The sequence below is a fragment of the Acomys minous genome, assembly GCF_964271855.1.
Source record: "Acomys minous genome assembly, chromosome: 15".
Classification (NCBI taxonomy): domain Eukaryota; kingdom Metazoa; phylum Chordata; class Mammalia; order Rodentia; family Muridae; genus Acomys; species Acomys minous.
The window spans coordinates 40,637,547-40,658,726 of record NC_140497.1 but is presented as its reverse complement, the minus strand read 5'-3'; the positions used below and the strand labels follow the sequence as shown (position 1 = coordinate 40,658,726).

Here is a 21,180-nt window from a genome sequence, read left to right as displayed (position 1 = left end):
GATAACAGAATAGAGTTCCATTGTGTAGATGTGCCAGTTTCTTTATCCATTCTTCTACTGAGAAACATCTGGGTTGTTTCCAGTTTCTGTCTATTACAAATAATGTCCCTATTAACATAGTTGAGAAAATGTCCTTGTATGGTGGAGCATCTTTCAGGTATATGCCCAGGAGTGGTATAGCTGGGTCTTGAGGTAGGGCTGTTTCAAATATTCTGAGAAGGTGCCAGATTGATTTCCAAAGTGGATGTACAAGTTTGAACTCCCATAAGCAATGGAGGAGTGTGCCTCTTTCTCCGCATCCTCTTGATCATGTGCTGTCACTTGAGTTTTTGAAATTAGCGATTATGACAGGTATAAGATGGAATCTACGAGTCCCTTTGCTTTGGATTTTCTTGATGACTAAGGAAGCTCAACATTTCTTTAAGTGCTTCTCTGCCATTCAATATTCTTCTACTGAGAATTCTCTGTATAGTCTGTACCCTATTTTTTAATTGGATTATTTGGTTTGTGTATAATTTCTTGAGCTCTTTATATACATATATTGGATATTAGCCCTCTGTTGGATATAGGGTTGATAAAGAACTTTTCCTAGTCTGTAGGCTGTCATGTTGTTTTATTAAAAGTGTCCTTTGCTTTACAGAAGCTTCTCAGTTTCATGGGGTCCCACTTACAAATTTTTACCCACTTGTTTGTATTGTCATGCATTTCTTTGAGTGATTTATTCATTTCCTCTTTTAAAGTTCAATCTGTATTGCTCTATCTTCCTGAATTTCTTTAAGGGCTTCCTCTTTAAAGGCAGTCATCATCCTCATCAGCACAGCTTTAATGTCATTTTCCTGTGTTTCCGTTGTGTTTTTGTATCCAAGCCGGCTTGCTGGTGGATGACTGGGTTCTGGAGATCCCGTGTTACTCTGGCTTTTGTTAACTGTGTTTTCGTGCTAGCATTTAACCAACTGGTTCTCTCTGGCATTGGCTTGTATTTCCTCGTAACCGCTAGGGTTCTTAGAGGTGTGGGAAGAACGCTGGGCAGAGAGCTGGATGTTCCTGCAGGAGCCCTCCTCATATTGGTGGGTATGGATTCTGAATGGTGGGCTGGTTCTCAGGGAACAGCCCGTGGCTCTCCTCTGGTGTACGATACTCAGGATCTACTGGGCTTCTCAGGGGGCTCAGGGCTCTCCTCTTGTCATCGGAAGTCCTGGAGTCAGCCAGCCACTACTGGGTTTCTTTCTCTGAGGTTAATGGGATCCAACTGCCCAACACTGTGCTATGACACTGTGTTCACTGGAATTGCCTGTGCCTCTTCTCTGATATATGGTTCCTCAGTAGCCTGGGCCCCTTTTCTCAACAGTCAAAGTCCCGGAGTCAGTTGCCCTGACACTGGCTCTCTTGCTCTGCGAAGTTAATGAGTTCCTGCTTCCCAGATACTGATCTCAAGGCACTGTGCTCCCTGGGTGAAGCCATCTTGGAGAACCTATGAGATCAGGGGTCTGTTTGTTCATTTGGTAGTGATAAGTGGGCCTATCTCCATGGATCCTGGGTGTCAAGGGTTCTGAGGCTGGAGCCTAGCACCCTGGAAAGTATCCACCCACAGGACAGTGGGAGTATGTGGTTGCCTGGAGGCTGAGACTGTGCTCCAGTGGAGCCCAGAGGCTTTCCCCAGGTTTAGCTGGGTGGCCAAGTTTGGACCTGCTTTTTCTCCCACTGTGACCTGGGAAACACAGAGGCTGGAGTTTTCAGGTCCAATCCCATGAACTGTTGGTTGTTCTTCAATCACTACTATTCTGCTGGTCCAATACCGTACCCAATCGATGTTGCCTTTGGATATATGGGATTGATTTTTTAAGTCATACTATACCTAATTATTAATGATTAATCACCTGAGGCAGATATGGTCAGTCCTTAGTCCAATAGGAGGGTTGCTCTTTCCCCAATAATCCTTAATTGTAGAGGCCAGTCACACGTCATACTTAAATCTGAGCTTAAATTTGAGCTTTAACATCAGAAAACTCAATTGTTTAAAGATTATGATTATATGACTTTTATAGAATCTTCTTGTGATTTACCTAATGGTAATAGTAACTTATAAATATCTACATTCAAACTGGAAACATAAGTATTTTTTAGAAAAATTTTATTTCAAATTAGATAAATTCTTCCAGCTTTATATATTTTATTATATTCAATCATAATATTGTTACTATTTTGTCAATATTTCTAATTTCTATTTATGAGTATAAATAACCTTGCAATTCTGTTTCTCTGAATAAATAAACATGTAGCAATGGAGAACATGTTTTCCCTTTGTATTTTACCAGGCATGGTTAATTTAAAGTCAGCTTTTTCAATGCTTAGCCCATTTTCTTTATGGCATTTATGTATTTATTAAAAAAGCTATCAAGTGCTAAATAGTAGGTGTGAATTTTACAAGCTTAATTAATATTGAATCTTTAAAATACCTCATAGACACCAAAAATATTTTCATAAGTTTCTACTAAGTGGCAGTGCTCACTTGAAATTATCCATAACAGCTAATTAGTGTCTAAATGTCATGAAATAGAAAATCATTATGACATCTTGACAATATTTAATTTGGTAAAATAAACCAAAAATTAGTAAATTGCCTTTATTGGGAAAGTATAAACTTGTAAATACAAAAAGAGCAAAAGTTCAAAACTGTTTACTTGTAAATCATCTTCTCACAAAATATTATATAAGGTGATATCAAAATATAGGCAGTGAATTAAGATGATATAAAAAGAAAAAAAACCTGATAGGAAGTCAGAGAAAAGTAAATAAAATTTATAAAATAATAACTTGTTAAGTGAAACTAAATTTTCACTTGGGGCAATAAATATGATATTTAAGACAGCGGCTGTTAATATGTACATTTGTCTGATATAAAACAAAGTAAACTGTGTTTCAGCTTTTTATCCATGTGTCTTATTTCTTATTATTGCCGTTGCTATTATAAGACACAATAACCAAGGCAACTTACGAAGGATGAATTTTGGGGGGCTTACAGTTTTGGAGAGTTGCCCATGCGCATCATTGCTAGGGCATGGTAGTAGGCAGGTTAAGCATCATACTGGAGCAGTGGCCGAGAGCTCACATCTTTAGACACAATGAGGAAGAAGTGGGAGAGCTAACTGGAAATGGTAGGATTTTTTGAAACCTCAGAGCCTAACCTTAGTAATACACTTCCTTGAACAAGGACTCACCTCCTAATCCTTCCCACATAGTTTCTCCTACTGGGGACCATATATTCAATATATGAGCCTACGTAGGTCATTCTCACTTAAACCACTGCACTGTATAAACATGTTTTATTGTAGTTGAGTGCACTAACTGGCAAAATGAAAATGTATTAGGTAGTAATATGAAAATTACTTTCACACTAGTAGTTCTACAGTGTTTCTCATAATTAATTGATTATCTCTTCAGATTAATGAATCTTCTGCTTGATTTTACATTAAGTTACAAGCCATTGGTGTCTGATCATTTCCTCTTATTGAACAGAGAAATAGTTATTCTTCAGACAACTGTCATCTCTTCTGAGAGAGCAACCATTACATTGTGAACTCTGTGACCCTGTATTTTCTCATGCATGCTTTCTTCTGACAGGATATGAGCTCCACTGAGTCACCGAAACATAGCCGCTGTCTTTCTTCCTTTCGTCCTTTCTTTCTTTCCTTCTTTCTTTCTTTCTTTCTTATTTCCTTTCTTTTCTTCAGTCTGGTCATAGTCATGGATATTTATTTTGCATCTCTTCGCTGGGATTTCTCATTGATGTGCCAATTAATATGAAGACTAATTATGTCACATTGCTATTATCACCATGTCTAGCAAAGTGTTATTTGTATGTATATTTTGTCATCTCATAGATGTAAGAAGTATATTCCAGCTCTCTAGTGTTCCCTACTGAAGTCTGAAGTCTCTCTCATTTAGATTGCTCAAAACTTGCCCCCAGATTCTCTTTTGTTTTTAATCAGACTGTATAGAATAGTTGGTTTTTTACTTAGGATTACTATTGTAGAGATGAAAATAGCACAACCTTAAAGGAGTGCAGCTTACTGGCGTGCTCCAAATGGTGGCTTAGCCGGCTTTCTTATAAAAGAGAGGACCATTGGCCCAGGCACGACAACTCATAATGGGCTAGACAGTCCTCCATCAATCACTAATTATGAAAAGGCCCTAAAGGCTCATCTGCAGCCTGATTGCATGGAGGCATATTCTTAATTTATGCTCCCTCCTCTCCAGTGACTCTAGGTTTTATTGCCTTAGTATGAAACTAACATGCACAGCTGGCTTTGGCAATGCCACATATTGTTTTTCTTTTTATTTATTTATTTATTTATTTATTTATTGGTTTTTCGAGACAGGGTTTCTCTGTGTAGCCTTGACTGTCCTGGACTTACTTTGTAGTCCAGGCTGGCCTTGAACTCACAGCGATCCGCCTGCCTCTGCCTCCCGAGTGCTGGGATTAAAGGCGTGCGTCACCACGCCCGGCCACATATTGTTTTTCATGCCATATTTTCTACTGTTCTTCTGCATATGTCAAACATTTTCATCACAAAATACTCTTTTTTCCCATCTACCAAGAAAAATGTTTCCTGTAAACCAACGGCAATTGATTTGTTGGGCCTTCCTTCTTTCCAGTTAATAAGAGATGCTATAAGTAGGAATTTCTTTTTCTAGAATAACATATATGTCCGATTATTAAAATCCTAACTATCACCTTTTTTGTAAATTATTAATTGCTACCAATATTATTTTTCACAATATCACAGCAGAAGGACCTCTGTGGAGGAATGTCTTGAGTGGATGTAACAAGTGTCAATAAAATGCTATGTAGCCAATCAGCTGGGCAGAAGGACAGGAAGTGGAAGGCGGGACTTCCTATAGAGGGCAAGGAGTGAAGGAAGGACAGTTGACCACGGAGGGAGGACAGTTGAGAGCTGATGGCAGAAGAAGAGAAGTCTCTGAGGATCATATTGGCAAGTGCTTGGGATTGATGTATGTTATGAGGTTTAGAGTAGTTTATTTTAATTTACAAGTAGATTAGTATAAGTTTATATTCTGCCCAGCATAGTGCTTGCTGTTTTAAAGTACATTTCAGTCTCTCTGTGTAGTTATCGTCTTCCTAGGCTGAACTGATACAATTTATTTTAACAAACTCTCTTTATCATCCATTTGTTCTCACTTCCATTTAGAGGAATTTGATAATTTTAATATTAATATCACTCATTTTTCCATTCTCTCATCAAAAAGTCCATTTTAAAATATAGCCTCGCAAGATATTTTGTAATAAAAGTATCTTTTAATGCTCCTACAAAACGTTCAGGTTTATAGACAGTATTCTTATAATATGAGCATCTTTTTTCCATCAATATTCCTTCAGGATCCATCTCAAATGAAAATTGGTAGCTTGGGTATCAAGTCTCTTCTTGGTAACCTGCTGTCCTTCCTCTGAGTGCCACCAGGTCTCCCCCTCCAGGGGACATGGTCAAAGGTGAGGCACCAGAGTATGTGAGAAAGTCATATCCCACTCTCCACTCTACTGTGGAGAATGTTCTGTCCATTGGCTAGATTTGGGTAGGGGTTTAAAGTTTACCGCCTGTATTGTCCTTGGCTGGTGCCTTAGTTTGAGCAGGACCCCTGGGCCCAAATCTGCCTATCATAATGTTCTACTTGTAGGCTTCTAGGACCCTCTGGATCCTTCTACTTTGCCATTCTCCCATGCTTCTCTCATCTAGAGGTAATCCCCCTCAGGAACAGTCATAGGGGAGGGGAATAATGGGAAAATGGGAGGGAGGGAAGAATGGGAGGATACAAGGGATGGCATAACCATTGAGATGTAACAAGAATAAATTAATAAAGGAGAAAAAAATTAAAAAAAAAAAAGAAAATTGGTAGCTTGTTCTGGAAAACAACACACACACAGAGACACACAAAACGCTGTAAAATGAAGTATCTCTTGAAGTATTTATGTTTAAAATAGTTGCCACTCTATTCTTTAGAAACTTACATGAAGACCAGCATCTACAACTGGAAAAGTTGCCATGCCAGTTCTTGTCTTAAAACCTCATCATAAGCAACACCCCTACACATCATGTACCTAAAGGAAGGTAAAAGACTAAGAAGATTCTCTTATCCTTTATTTTTATATAGAAGAGAAAGATAGAAATAAAAGTAAACAATGAGCAAATACTATAACTCCTTTCTAATGGTGACAACTTTGCATACAAAATCACTATTCTTTAATTCTCATTTTACCGTCCGTATTTCCTTAACAGAAACCAGACTCTCTCAATCTGTGTGATGGTAAAATAAGCTTTCTTGCTTTTGTTTTCTCCTCCAAAATTTTAAAACAATAAACTGAGTAGAATGCTATTTAAGCAATGAAGAAAAAAAACACATAATGTTGAGCTGTACCCTAAAGACATTTCTTTTGTATTATAATGCTTTTTATCCACAGATGTTAGCTGAAAATTGATATAATGGTGTTTCTTGTAAGTCTACCAGAACCAAAACACAACAACAAAAAAACATTTTAAAAGCAGAATAGATGTAATTGTATGTGATAAATGAGGCTGGTGGGATTGTACTAGAAACCCAAGGGGAATAATTATCTAGCAGTGGCACCTGCAGAGGATTTATAAACAGCTGCAGAATTTGATTTTTGAACAAGAAAAATAGAGAGAGTAACTTAAAGATTGGAATTAAGAATTGAAAAGTTAGGCAACAGAATGCAAACTGAGAAAAGGTTTAAAGAGAATTTCAATCTAGAAATAATAAAGTAAAACCAAGTTGAGGTTTTCTTTTTAAACTATTATTGAAAAAATTCATTTGAGAAATTGGAGAAAAAACATTTAACTTAAAGTTATCTCAAATTTGACTTTAATCATAATATATGAGTCTAAGTTTATAAATTGATATTTCATTTTTTGGTAGTATACTGTAATAAAATCCAACAAGTTCAAAAATTGCTGAGCTAGATATCTTCAGGATCCATCTGAAGATGGATTCCTAGATATTTGCTCTTGGAAAGTGAACTGAGGTTTTTGATAATTTTCTTCTGTGTTCCTATTTTATAAAAAGTTCATAAATTGCTTTATGCTTTTCAAATTTTAGCACATATTAGGTACTTGGAAGATAGGATTTTTATGTTTTCCATTTTTCATGAATGTTATTAAGAAACAAAGCTTAAAAGTGTTTGCTATAAAATGCAAAATACATATGGTTGTGTGTGTGTACATGCATGCTTGCCTACTATTTACAAGTAATAATCTGTTTTTATTAAACTAAAATTAACTAATTTTTTTCTTGAATGATTGGCATTTTCAAATTCCTTTAAACTTCTGATCACATTTTCATCAACAACTTATGTAAAAAGTTTTCTATTTGTTCCTGTTTGAGTAACTTATTTAATATATATTATAATAACAATCAAGGTCAACAGCCTATAATTCATACCAAACAAAGATAGATTATGTGTTTTTACAACAGGTATATCAGTGTGCTCTTGAAATGAAGAATGATTGATAGCAATTAATAGCACACTGGGGTCCATTTGAAACAGTAATATCACCAGCAAGAAGAAATTAATGGAGTTGTATACCTAAATGTAATACAAAAAGTATACTTTTTAATGCCACAGTACGAAGACAAGAAAAAGGAAAATTCCTCTGGGAATCTTTTCATTTTGTGATTCAGATTTTTACTAATATCTAAGGTCTTTAGTCCCAATGATTTTCACCACAAATCTACAAGTTGAAATCATAACCCTCAAACAGGTTGTATTTGGAAGTAGAAGCTTTAATGGGTCTCAAATTAGCAACATTGTGAATGTATCCAAAGAAAGACTCCTTGAGTCTATCAATTTGATATAAGTATATACTGTATGTATATGAACCAGGAAGAAGCCCCATTTGGCAGCCAATATACTGAAACCTTTATATTGGGTTTTCTGGCATATGGATTGAGAAGAAATTTGCAGTTTAATAAGCTATTTAGTTTATAATACATTTTTTATATCAGCAACAATTGTTCAAGTCAACATGGATTTAAATAACTATGAAAGTACTGTAAGTATTAATCTGAGAATTATGTATAAATTCTAATGATTAGTCAATTTGTTAGCATACAACCATCAGATAATGATGTTAGTATGTACATAATCTTCTAAAGTCTTTGCAATACTGTATTCTTACAGCAGTCATTCATTGTATTGTTGTTTGATACCTCAAAGTATAAGTGTGTTCTGAGTCAAGAAGACATCTCTCTAATAACACATAAGTTCATATAATTGGTGATAATTGTTTTACATTGAGAATACTGGCATAATCTTAAAAATATTCTTAAGTTAGTCTTAATAGGAAGCTTAAATTGCATGTAATAATCAATAATTGTGGTTATTATGTTTTTATAAATAAGCAGTAAAAGTAGTTAAATGTTTTAAAATTATATTATAGCAGAAAATCATGAAATTACCAAATATCTAGTAAATCACCAAAGCTGAGGTTATTTGCATAAAATAGAGTCAAAAGAAGAAGAAATTCGCTCTTCCTTGCATGGTTGAAGCTCTGACATTGGATTTTAGACAATCCATGTAAACTGGACATTTTCCTTTGTATAAATGTACACTCTGAGATTATTATATGCTACATTGTTCACTTGGGCAATGTGTTCTGCTCTTCTTAAACATTATATTTTTGTTTTACTCCATAATGATTTTCAGCAACTGGATCATCTAGGGGAAATCAGTTATACATTTTCAATGATTATTTTTTTAACCAGCTTCTATTGAACCATATATCTTGATTATGGAGGACAAAGATTGAGGACCCCAATAGCCTGCTTAGAGATAAGCCATAAACAAACAGCTTTAGCCTCATTCCATTGCCTTCCGGTTTATATCTTCCTTCCCACACTGTCCTGTGGACAAAATTTGTTGACAGCTTTTGCTCACAGATGTCATTCTGTGTACGTGGTATTCAGTTTGTAAAAGTTAGGCTTTTATTCTAATTTCTTGAATGAAGGCGAGATCTCAATGAAGGCAACAATAATGATAATCACCCACTATTCACTCAAATGTCTAAATATAAACTTCTTCTACTCTATGACCTGGGCACATAAACTTCTATAAGAGAGAGAGCTAATTTTAGATTTTTAACCTTTTTCTCTAAAGGATAGTTCTAAATACTGTAATGGCCTCATATATTGGATTAAATAAAAGCTTTACTTATTTTTATGAAATATACTACAGAAATCAGTTTTGTTTTGTTGAGCTGGGCAATTTAGTGAAAGGTTAGAAATGTTAAAATCAGGCTAAGCATTCAATATCTCTATGTAAGAAAGACAGGCTAGATCTCTTCTAAAATGGATGAAGGATAGTGCATAGTCTGATTTTCTGCATGAGCCTTGACAGACATAAAACTTGATGATTGGAATAATTCCATATGCTTTCAAATTTTGGATTGTGATATCCATTTTGTTACTTGCTCGTATAGAAATATATACTAATATTTCTGTAAGTGGAAAACTGTTGAGATATTTTGATAAAGGTCTGTCAAACATTTCATAAGTAACACATGATGATGTTAAAATAAAGAAGCTGCATCAGGGAAATGCCAATGGAATACAAAATCATTGATGATGTGTCATTAATTAATTAATAATTTTTATCATAATTACTTTTTTCTTATTAAAAATTATTTACTTAGTTGTTAATTTATTATTTAATATTATCTGATATTAACACTTTATTTAGACATGACAAAGTTTGCATTAACTTAATATGGTTAGATATAAAGATTATATAACAAAGAACAGGAAGGGTAGATAAATATACCAAGACATAAGTGGATTTAAAAAAAAGCAATTATGGACCAATTCTCTTTTCAAAATGAATAGATACTACTAAGTCTAACATTCTCATTCACTGTTGTGGCTTCATAATAAAAATAGCAGGATATTATTTAGGAAGAAAGAGTGTTAAGGAATTTTAAAATTCATTTTAATTTTTGATATTTTCAACTGAAATAAAACTATATCACCTCTTCAGTTTTATTCTCCAGTCTTTCGAAGATTTAAGGGTTTTCCCAAGATAATTGTTATTAGACTAAATAATTGTTCAAATGATCTACACTTCAAAAGATATGATGGGAAATTTTGCTTTGAATTTAATCAATGCAGTCTTTATGGTTATGCACTATACAACTAACAGCAATAATGGCTGTATGCACAAGACAGATAGGACTGGATGAGTTGAACTCATATCTTTAGGGCCATTGTTATTGATCTTGGTCATTCTGAGAGGTGTAATACAGTCTCCCAAACTAGAAATTATCTGTATTTCCCGAAGGCTAAATATGCTGAGCATTTCTCAGCCATTTGAGATTCTCTATTGAGATTATATATATCACATTTTAATTAGTTTATTTGGTTTTTTGATATCTAGTTTCTTGAGGTTTTCATGTATTTGAATATCAGTCTGCCTTCAGATGTGGAGTTGATAAAAATATTTTCCCATTTTGTAAGCTGCTGTTTTGTTCAATTGATGAAGACATTTGACTTACTGAAGCTCTTTTGTTTCATGTGTTTCAATTCATTATTTATCTTAATGCCTGAATTATCAGTATTTTTTCAGTAATTTTTCTCTTGTTCCAATGCATTCATGACTATATCCCACTTTCTCCTTTATTAAGGTAAGTGTATCTGGTCTTATGTTGAGGATTTTGATGCGTTGGATTTAAGTTTTGTGCAGGGTAATAAATTTGGATCTATTAGTCTTCTACATACAGGCATCGAGTTTGACTAGCACCATTTATTGTAGATACTCTCTTTTCCTACTGTGTATTTCTGGCTTTTTTTTCAAAGATCAGGTGTTGATGTGTGTGTGGGCTTAAGTCTCTTAAGTCTAGGTTTAATTGTCAGTTATATTCTATTGATCAACATGTCTCTTTCTATGTCAATACCATGTAGTTTTTATAATTATATTTTTGTAGTACAACTTGAAATCAGCGATGATGCTGTTTATGAATATCTTCAAAAGTTTATTTTGTTTTTGTTCAGGATTGTTTTAAATATCTAGATTTCTAAAATAAAGTTGAGAATTGTCTTTTTGTGATTTCTGAAGACCTGTTCCATAATTTGTTTTTTATTTATTTTATTTTTTAAAAAATCTTATTAATTTATTTATATTATAACTCAATTGTTATGCCATCACTTGTATCATCCCATTCCTCCTTCCCTCCCACTTTCACTCTATTCCCCTCTGCTATGTCTATGACTGAGCCTTATCTTGTTAGCCTGCTTATTCTTTCTTTGAGTGCCACCAGGCCTCCTCACCAAAGGGAGGTGGTCAAATATGGAGCACCAGAGTTCATGTAAAAGTCAGTTCCTCCTCTCCACATAACTGTGGAGAATGTCCTGATCATTGGGTAGATCAGAGTAGGGGTTCGATGTTTACTATAGTATTGTCCTTAGTTAGTGCAATAGTTTGAGCAGACCCCCCCCCAGGCCTCGATCCACCCATCATGATGTTCTTCTTGTAAGTTTCTAGGACCCTCTGGGTCCTTCTATTTCCCAATCTCCTATATTTCTCTTACCTAGAGTCTCAGTAGGATGTCCTCACATCTTTCCCAATCTCCTGGTAAGTGACGACTTTGAAGAATGGATAAAGAAACTGTGGTGCATTTACACTATGGAATATTACTCAGCTATTAAAAACAAGGAAATCCCAAAATTTGTGAAGAAATGGATGGCACTAGAGATGATCTAATGAGTGAGTTAAACCAGAGGCAGAAAGACTACCATGGTATATACTCACTTATAATTGGGCACTATCCTAAAAGGCATGTCCCACAAAAGTCTTCACTTACTGGGAGACTGTGCCATAATTTGATATCGTTTGCATTGAATCTATAGGTTGCCTTTGGTACAATGGCCATTTTCACAATGTTAATTCTACTTATCCATAAGCATGGGGCATCTCTCCATCTTCTTATATCTTCTTCAATTTTTTCTTAAAAGATTTAAAGTTTATATCATAAACTTTCTGTTTATGTCTTTCTGTTGCTTGGTTATAGTTAACCCTAAATATTTTAATACTATGTGTGTCTGTTGTTAAATGTGTTGTTTCCCTGGTTTCTTTCTCAATCCTTTTGTCATTTGTATATAAGAGAACTATTGAGTGTGTGTGTGTGTGTGTGTGTGTGTGTGTGTGTGTGTGTGTCCTTCAATTTATTGAGACTGTTTATCAGATGTAGTATCCCTAGTGAAATTTTTGGGGCCTTTTATGTATGCTATCCTAAATTTGGATTTAAATCCAAAGTATAGCATTCATAGTAGGTAAACACATTGGTCCACTTATTTCACTAATTAAGGACTAGAATAAATCACACAGTAATACCTGAAGAGCCCATTAACAACTTAAAATTTTAGTTTTATATGTGGTGTAAATATAATAGAAGCTTAGAAATCATGAAAGATATGTGGTCCTAAAAATCCTCCGGGAAAGGAGATTATATTAATCAATCATTGCATTCTTTAATTCACAGCTGATCTTTACATTTTCAAACAATAGGATTTTATTATTTTATCAGCTTCTTACAATGACTTCTCATTATGATTATAATGGCCACATCACTTACTTTAGAACTAGTTGTGTGTTGTGCTGTTCCATTTTTTCTTCCTTAATTGGAAAATGATTTAATTATACTAGATTATCATTTGGGATTTATACCATTTTCTACATCAAGTTAATAGACTTCCCATAATTTCCATTTTTTTCTAAAAGTCTTGATGTCATACACCCTCTCTCAATTTTACTACATTATTTTATTATCACACATTGTTAACTAGGTCTCGGGGTATAATTTTTTAAAGCACCAGGAGCAATAGTAAACCATTTCAAGTTAAAAACAACATTAGTTTTTGTGTCTGAGCAAGTTGTAAATCATAGTCTGTATTTTCCAAGTCTCATTCCATACCCATGTAAACCAAATATTATAGTACATAATTAAGATTTAATTCAGAACCCAAAATAAGATCTTTTCTGGAGTTTAATAGAATCTTTAACCATTATTAAATTATTTCCACATTGTGAAGTAGCAGAAAATAAAATTTAGTTACATCCAAACTCTAATTATCATTTTCCAAAAAAAGTGTTAAAAATGTAATAATAAGAAGTTATAACTTTAATAAAGCACTCAAAGAGTAATGTTTTATTTTGTGTCAGTATGGCTGTATGTGAGTGTGCTTATGTGTATGTGGGAACATTTATAATGTGTAGTACCTGTGTAGGTCAACTTGAGAGAGTTGATTTTCTTTACAGAATTCTAGGGTTCAAACTTAGGTCATTAAGCTATGTGGCAAATTCTATTACATCCTGAATTCTCTTGCCCACCTATGTTTGATATTTTTTAATCTCACTCTAAAAACATTGTGAATATTCTCTATATTCACAAAGACACTATAAAGTGAACACTCTATATAATGCTCAGCCATCTGCCAAGTTATTTATTCTCTTACATTCTTTTTGTCTCATACTGTCATCTCTCCTTCAAAGTTCCCTTGCTTTTCCCTTGGAACTGAAACTCACTTCTATTATAGTGAGTAATTACCACCTTTTCAAGGTCCTATTTTATTTACTATTTGAAAAATTAGGTTTATAGTTTTACTTAAATGTACACAGAGATTATCCATTATTTCTTAAACAGTTGTATTAAAAATAAAGCCATTTTGTAATAAAAATTCAAACATATTTCACTTAGAAGTTAGTTTGTAGAATTCTAGTGTTGATATGCTTTTTTGCAATAGTTCTCTCACAACTGACTTAAGAGACGTTTCTCCATCACTGAACTTCCAAGCATTGCTAAGCTGCTTCACAGCCTACACTGAGTCTATAGAGAGGAGATTCTCTTCTGTGTGGGAAACATTCTTCAAAATAATTTGAAATACTCTCTTTTAAAAATATAACTTTCAGTGCTTCTATTGAAGTTTCTGACAGTCTATCCTCATTTATAAACACTCTCCTCAGAGTGTTGAAGTGGTTGTGGTTCATATTTTACTGTGTGATCAAAATTGTAATGGATTCCAGTAGTTTAAAGACACTATAAAGTGAACACATCAAGAACGAAATTGCTTCCGAGCTGAGAAGACACATTTCATAAAAAAATCTGTAGAGTGTTCTGTAGGAATGTTTCTGTGTTCATCCGGTTAGTAGAGATGGCTACAAATTCTTTTTGAAAAAATAAGTATACATTATAAGAAATAGGTATTTATTGATTCTTTACTGTCATAAAACTAATAATAAATGTTTTTCATCTTAGCAAAAACTGAATCTATTTGATTTTTGGTTTATGAAACAATGCGAAATGTGCAATGTCATTAAGACAATAGGTATCAACAGTTTTTATTGTGGCTGAATTTATTCAATTCAGGTAAATAGTATGAATAATAACTTTGATTTGATTTATTATTGTTTATTGTTTAAGCTTCAAGATATTATATATGTTATGGAGAAAATAGTTAATAAATTATAATGTACTTAATGTAGTGTGCAAATGTACAAATGTTTACCTATAATTTTAATGAACATTTTCATCTGGGCACTCCCTACAAGACCCAAACACTACCTAATGAATCCCCACCATCACACATGAGAAGCTTTCTTTTGAGCTGTTGTCTATAGCTGTCTAACAGACTCCTAAAGCATAGGAGCATAACCCTGAAAATGTTGAAGGTGAGTGATTAATGCTGAGACTCCGTGTATTTCAGAATAAGGTCCTGACAGCACTGCCCTGTAACTGACCTGAATGCTCACTCCCAAGGACTAGATCTTATGGTACCAGAAGACAACATGCGAGCTTCCGAAGGAAGGGAAGAATCCATTGATTTTATCGAGATCTGATTCTTATCAAACACATTAACAACCAGCTTGACATCATAACCGAACTGGTGATGCAGCGGTATACACATTTGGAAGTAACCTCTATTTTGACTTATAACCTGATCAACAAGAGCGATGCAGTGTCTGCTACTAGAATTCTAGCTAAATACACAGTGATAGTGAAATCATGTCATTGACGGTGAATCTACAACCATTAATTTACTAAACCAGCACATCCCACATAAACACCTGTCTCTATGTCAACAGATAAGTGTAGCTTTCAGCCTTTAAGACAACTTCTTCTTGCAACAGACAAAAACTTATCCCCAAAATTACAGCCAACCAAAATACAGAATCGTGAATGTCACTACCAATAGATCCATCTACAGAAACTTCCACAACCAAGGTTCAGGGAACATTGTGGAAAGGGGGTGGGGAGAAGGGTAACAGAAAGAATATAAACGCCAAAGAACTGGGAAGTTTTCTGGGAGATTATGTCCCTTACTAGCATCAGAAGATCTAATTGTAACATCTCACCAATGGGACTGTCCGTATTTGAGCAGACAAAGGGAGGACAAAAGTGAACATGTGAAACTTGATATGGAAAAACCCACGGGGCCTCACTCCACACAAAGAACTATAGGCAGCTGAGTAAACGTGGAAACAGGAGAAGTGGCTTTCCCCCAGGGAAGAGCACACCGCTTAACTCTCTAAAACCAAATGCTTAGCCCTGAAAACATGTATGAACTCACCACATTATATTTAGTAATATATGTGTATATAAAAATACATATATCCATGAAATAACAATTAGTGAATAAAATGGGTCATGAACTTGAAGAAGAGTGGGGAAGAGGATATAGAAGTTATGGATGGAAGAAAGATAAGGGAGACATTTTGTGATGATAGTATAATCTTAATAAAAATTTTAAATGTTCATAGGGTATCAAGTCTCTTCTTGGTAACCTGCTGTCCTTCCTCTGAGTGCCACCAGGTCTCCCCCTCCAGGGGACATGGTCAAAGGTGAGGCACCAGAGTATGTGAGAAAATAATATCCAACTCTCCAATCTACTGTAGAGAGTGTTCTGTCCATTGGCTAGATCTGGGTAGGGGTTACACAGGGTTAGGTAATCCCCCTCAGGAACAGTCATAGGGGAGAGGAATAGGGGGAAAATGGGAGGGAGGGAAAAATGAGAGGATACGGGGGATGGGATAACCATTGAGATGTAACAAGAATAAATTAATAAAGGAGAAAAAAAAGAAAAAAATAATTTTAAATGTTAAAAAATACATACCAAACCAAGTAAAGTCTAATAATTAAACAGAATGCTAAATAGTTGCATTCAGGGACATATATGATGAATAAATACCCATAATAATCTCATTGTTCCTTCGAAGTAACTTAGATAAGGTAAATTTTGTTTTATTCTTGCTTCCCAACTTGTGTTGAATAGATACCTGCTAGAGTTTCTTCAGGAAATGTCACTCAGAGAGTGTGATATTCAAACTACAACATTACTTGAAGGCAAAGGTTTTGAGTTAGCCCCCAAAGACCAATATTTATGATAGAAAGCATTGTTATAATTTTAAAGGTTTACTCAAAAGTGTAAGTTAACTTTCACTATTATGAAAACTTTGGAATAAAAAATCAATATACATGAAGGAGTCAAATAAAACTGGTAAAATAAATGCTTACAAATGGGGACTTAAAACTGATTTTGGGAGTTAATTCGAAATATCAAACATGATATATTCAAAAGGATATTTGCTTTGAATAATTTTAGGATAATGTACAATAATCACATCTTTTGATAGTTTACATAAAACTACTATATGTTGAATTTTTAAACTGAATTTTAACCCTTTGATGAACCATTTTTTATTAATTTAAAATACCTTTGTGTATATATTTTAACACATCAATGATATATTTCACTATTTGGTCAATTAGATTTTAAGTATATTTTTATATTCACTAATAACCAAGCTCAACTTTTTAAAGCATAGATCACAACAGTGAAATTCCTGTGAATGTCATCATACCTGAAAAAATGTAAATTACATGTTTATGTTTACTGACAATATAAGAAAAGACTAGAAAATATTACTAAACTGATTTTATTTGTTTGAAAATAAATTATTTCAACAATAATGCCATTTTTTGTTTGTATTTCATTTTAGAAGATATATGATGTTCTATATATTTCACTGAGTCTTTTCACTTTCTGATTCACCCTTGTAGTATTGCTGAAAAGTGTGTTTTCCCCATTTCCATTTCATGTTTTTCTAAAAGACATGATTTTTCAGAACTAATTTGTTTTCTTTGGGGTTAACATCAGTATAAACACAAATTCTACCACTATAAGACACAAGATAATCTGTATTACTATGTAAAGTTGACTATAGTCAAAGATATGTGAGGAAAATTATACATTCATTGCTAGACTATAAAAGAAAATGCTAATATATGCTCAGCTTGTTATGAAAACAGATTATATTTTTATTTTTTAATTATTTTACTTTGTATATATATATTTATATTATTACACTTATATACAATAGATTACCTATGGCAAGAATAACTATAACACAATCTGGAATTATATAAATGTTACATTTTTAGTGTTTTGGCTATTTGCATTTGACAGCCTTGAAGAAGACATCTTTCCTATCTTGGTGCATCTAAATTTCTGAATGTAAATCAGTCTCCATCACATCTTGTCATTATCGACTTAGAGCACCGATGTAGACCTAAAAACATCTTAACCCCTAAACAACTAAGCTTCATTGTAAAACTAAGCTACCTGGTCTTCAGTTACCTCAGAGACTTGAGAAGGAGTAAACTTGATTATCTTAGTATGCCAAGAGTGCATGTTAGTAGCTTTCCAAATGAAAAAATGACAGAGACAGTTTTCTACCGGAATAGTCACCAAAACCTCTTTATAACATTGGAGCATCTTCTTCAGCCTTCTAGCCCAATATATCTGATAGACATGTTTGTGAGGCAGGAACCATTTAGGACTTGCTTACCCTGTCTTGGCAGACTTTGGCTGTCAACTCTGGCTACATCTAAGATTGCCCTTTTTTTTAGACAGAATTCATTCTATGGTATAAATGAGGACCTTTTGCCCAGTGGTTAGTTTGCTACATTTGAAGCCATCTCCATAAGGAGGGTCTTTGATGCTCATCATCTTCTTTGAGGTACACTGAATGTTGCCAGGAGTTAACCTGTCTCATTGTCAATGAATATTTAAAGTAATAAAAACCTTTTAAAATGCCGTATTCTGCAAGTCTCTGAGGTTTTTGAAGACCTTATCTTTCTATGTAGTCATATCTATCTGCTGTACCTTGGATTTATATTCTTGTGATAAAAGTAGACTAGCAACTGACATGACCATGATTTTTATCTACTAATATGTAATTTGTATAACTTATTTCTCTTAAACAGCTTGCTATAGCACATTCAAAGCATTGGAAGTAAACCTTGTATTAAAATTGAGTTATATGGGTACAATAACTCATGTTAGAGTATATATATATACATACATATATATATGTTTTATATACATATGTATGTGTATATATAATGTGTGTGAAGAATAATTGTACATTTGAATTCTATACCACTGTATCTAGAACTTATTTTGCATCTACATACAAAATTCTATTCAGTGAATTAAAAATATCTGTGATTGAAAATTGACACATTAAGTTGAGGAGTAGATTCACTAATCTACTTTTTGTTCTATCTTCCCTGTACATTTCTATATTCCTCTTTCTTTCTTTTCAATCACTTTCTCCAAACAGTATGTCAATGTCCAGGATGCTGCAAGGAATGCATCCTGTCAGGTCTGATCCATGTCAGTGTCTGGTTCCTTTATTCTGAAAGCATATAATTTCTCACAAGTATTATACAGTCCTAAAATAATAAGTGTATAAAAGGTGTGCGTGATGCATGGAACAGTTAAGGCTGGATTTCTGCTCTTTGTATGAGCAGGGAAAGAGGACATCTATAAATCTTCACTCGTGCCATATGAATGGCATATAATAATAATTCATAGAGGTTCCGTAGTTAACAAGAACCATTGTCTATGCCTAGACATTCATTCACGTTCCAGCCAGTCTCAGAGCTAGTTCCATATGGTGAGATTAGCAATATAAGTTACCTTCTTCTGCTGCTGTTTAAATTATTCACATCCTGATTATAGCCCCCTCTATTATTCCCTCCCAAGACCCCCTCTCTCCCTCATCCGTAATCCGTGCCTCCCTTTGTACTCAGACAGGGGAGCCCTCTTCCCCTAATATCTGACCTCATCCTATCAAGTCTCATCTGTATTAGCTGTAACCTCTTCCTCTGGAGCCTGGCATGGCCATCTTGCCACGAGGAAATGATCTAAGTTCAGTGGCCAGAGTGCGTGCCTGAAGTAGTTCCTACTCTCCAGACATAGGATCCACAGGAGACTGTGCTGCTACATCCAAGCAGTGGCTCTAGGTCCACATCATACATGATCCTTGGTTGAGGTTTCTGACTCTGTTTTGTAATGTATCCTTTATTATGTGGCTAATGCCTGATTATGAGTGAGTATATACCATGTGTGTCTTTCTGGGTCTGGGTTACCTTACTCAGGATGATCTTTTCCAGTTCCATCCATTTGCCTGCACATTTCAAGATTTCTTTGATTTTAATAGCTGAATAATATTCCATTGTATAGATGTACCACAGTTTATTTGTCCATTCTTTGGTTGAGGGACATCTAGGTTGTTTCCAGATTCTGGCTATTACAAATAAAGCTGCTATGAACGTTGGGCAATATGTCCACAGAAATAGTCAGTGCACCACATGCCAATTAGCCCAGGTTAAAGCAGAAAGCACAAAGCACAAAGTCACAGAACAATCAAGTTGCCAATAATTTGAGATTTTAATATTTTGACATGGCATATTTTATTAAGGTTTCTACCAGTACAACATTCAAAAACAAAAATCAAAACATTTTGATTAATATAACATGAGAAAAACAAATGCAACACAAATAGTGCATGAAATTTAAAATAAAAATTAACAAAAACAAGCTACTGAACAAAGAAATTAATATTAACATAATTGACAGATTCATACAATTAGTCCAGGGACAAGAATTAGGACAATTTCTAAGTTTTAACTTTGGGAATTGAAAAGCCACACCAGTGCTCATCCCTCAGGCACTAGAATGCTAGTAATATTCTGCAAATAAATTTAACTTCTAAAAGAAGTTAATTTCAGATAACCATGTCAAGGAGTAAAATTCAAGAATTCAATAGTGCAAATCTATCTGCAACTCTATCTAAAAGAAATTGTCCCTATGGTTTCTACTGCTGCGATCAATAGCAACGTGTGGCAGAAAGAGTTTCTTTCAGCTTAAAATTCTACATCCTAGTTAATCACTGAGGAAAATTAATACAGGAGCTTAACCAGAGCAGGAACCTGGGAGCAGGAGAACATGCAGAGGCCATGGAAAAGTTCTGCCTTTGACTTGTTCCTTGTATGGTTACTCATCACACTTTCTTATGGCATGCAGGACCATCATTCCAAAGGCATCACAACCTAATTAACATCCCAAATATTATTTTATGGATACTTGAAGTTGATTGTAAAGTCATAAGGAATGGCAAAGACTATTATAACTCTTGGTATTTTCCCAAAGGAGTGAAAAGTTACGCAAGCATAAGAAAATCAGCATGGGGGAAATCACTTAATTTTATTCATAATAATCAAAGTTCTGAAGCAAACATCTCAGACTTTAGTATATGCAAGTATTATAACCAAAATTTCTTCTTGATGAAATATTTAATGTTTTTTAAATTAAATGTTCGTTGCTGGTCTATTCACAAGTTATGTTGCTAGGTAGCCTTCAACTAAGGAATGCATAAAAAATTATGTCAAATACCTAGGTGATAATATCCTGTAAAGAAAATATTGTACAAAGTGCCATCCCTAGGGAAAAACAAAAAAAGCGGGGCATACATTCATTCATATGAGTGTCCTAATTTCAAGTTGGTGACATGTTTGATTTGTTGCAACTGTATATGATATAGAGTTTATATATGATCATAATATTCTCCAAAATATTACCAACGTTGGCATTTATTTAAATGCAAAAGGTTTTCTGTGATCCAAACAGTATATTTAAAAATTCCTCTGCTCACTCAAGACATGAATACATACAGTTACCATGAGTTATGAAATCAAGCCTAACTTTAAAAAGGCTTAGTGGAAATGAAGGGAACAAAACTAAATTTAGAAATAAGGT

The 21,180-nt window shown here is 34.2% G+C and overlaps 2 long non-coding RNA genes across 2 annotated transcripts in view; one reads left to right on the top strand and one right to left on the bottom strand.

The window, feature by feature from the left end:
- Positions 1-21,180, bottom strand: part of LOC311584946 — a 744,261-nt gene that overhangs the window by 130,438 nt on the left and 592,643 nt on the right. The window lies entirely within an intron of this gene.
- The window catches only part of LOC311584452, a 137,984-nt gene continuing 121,721 nt past the window's right edge, over positions 4,918-21,180 (top strand). The window contains exons 1-2 of the long non-coding RNA XR_014774886.1: positions 4,918-4,994; positions 6,018-6,125. This is a non-coding gene — a long non-coding RNA (uncharacterized lncRNA). The remainder of the gene's footprint in view (positions 4,995-6,017; positions 6,126-21,180) is intronic.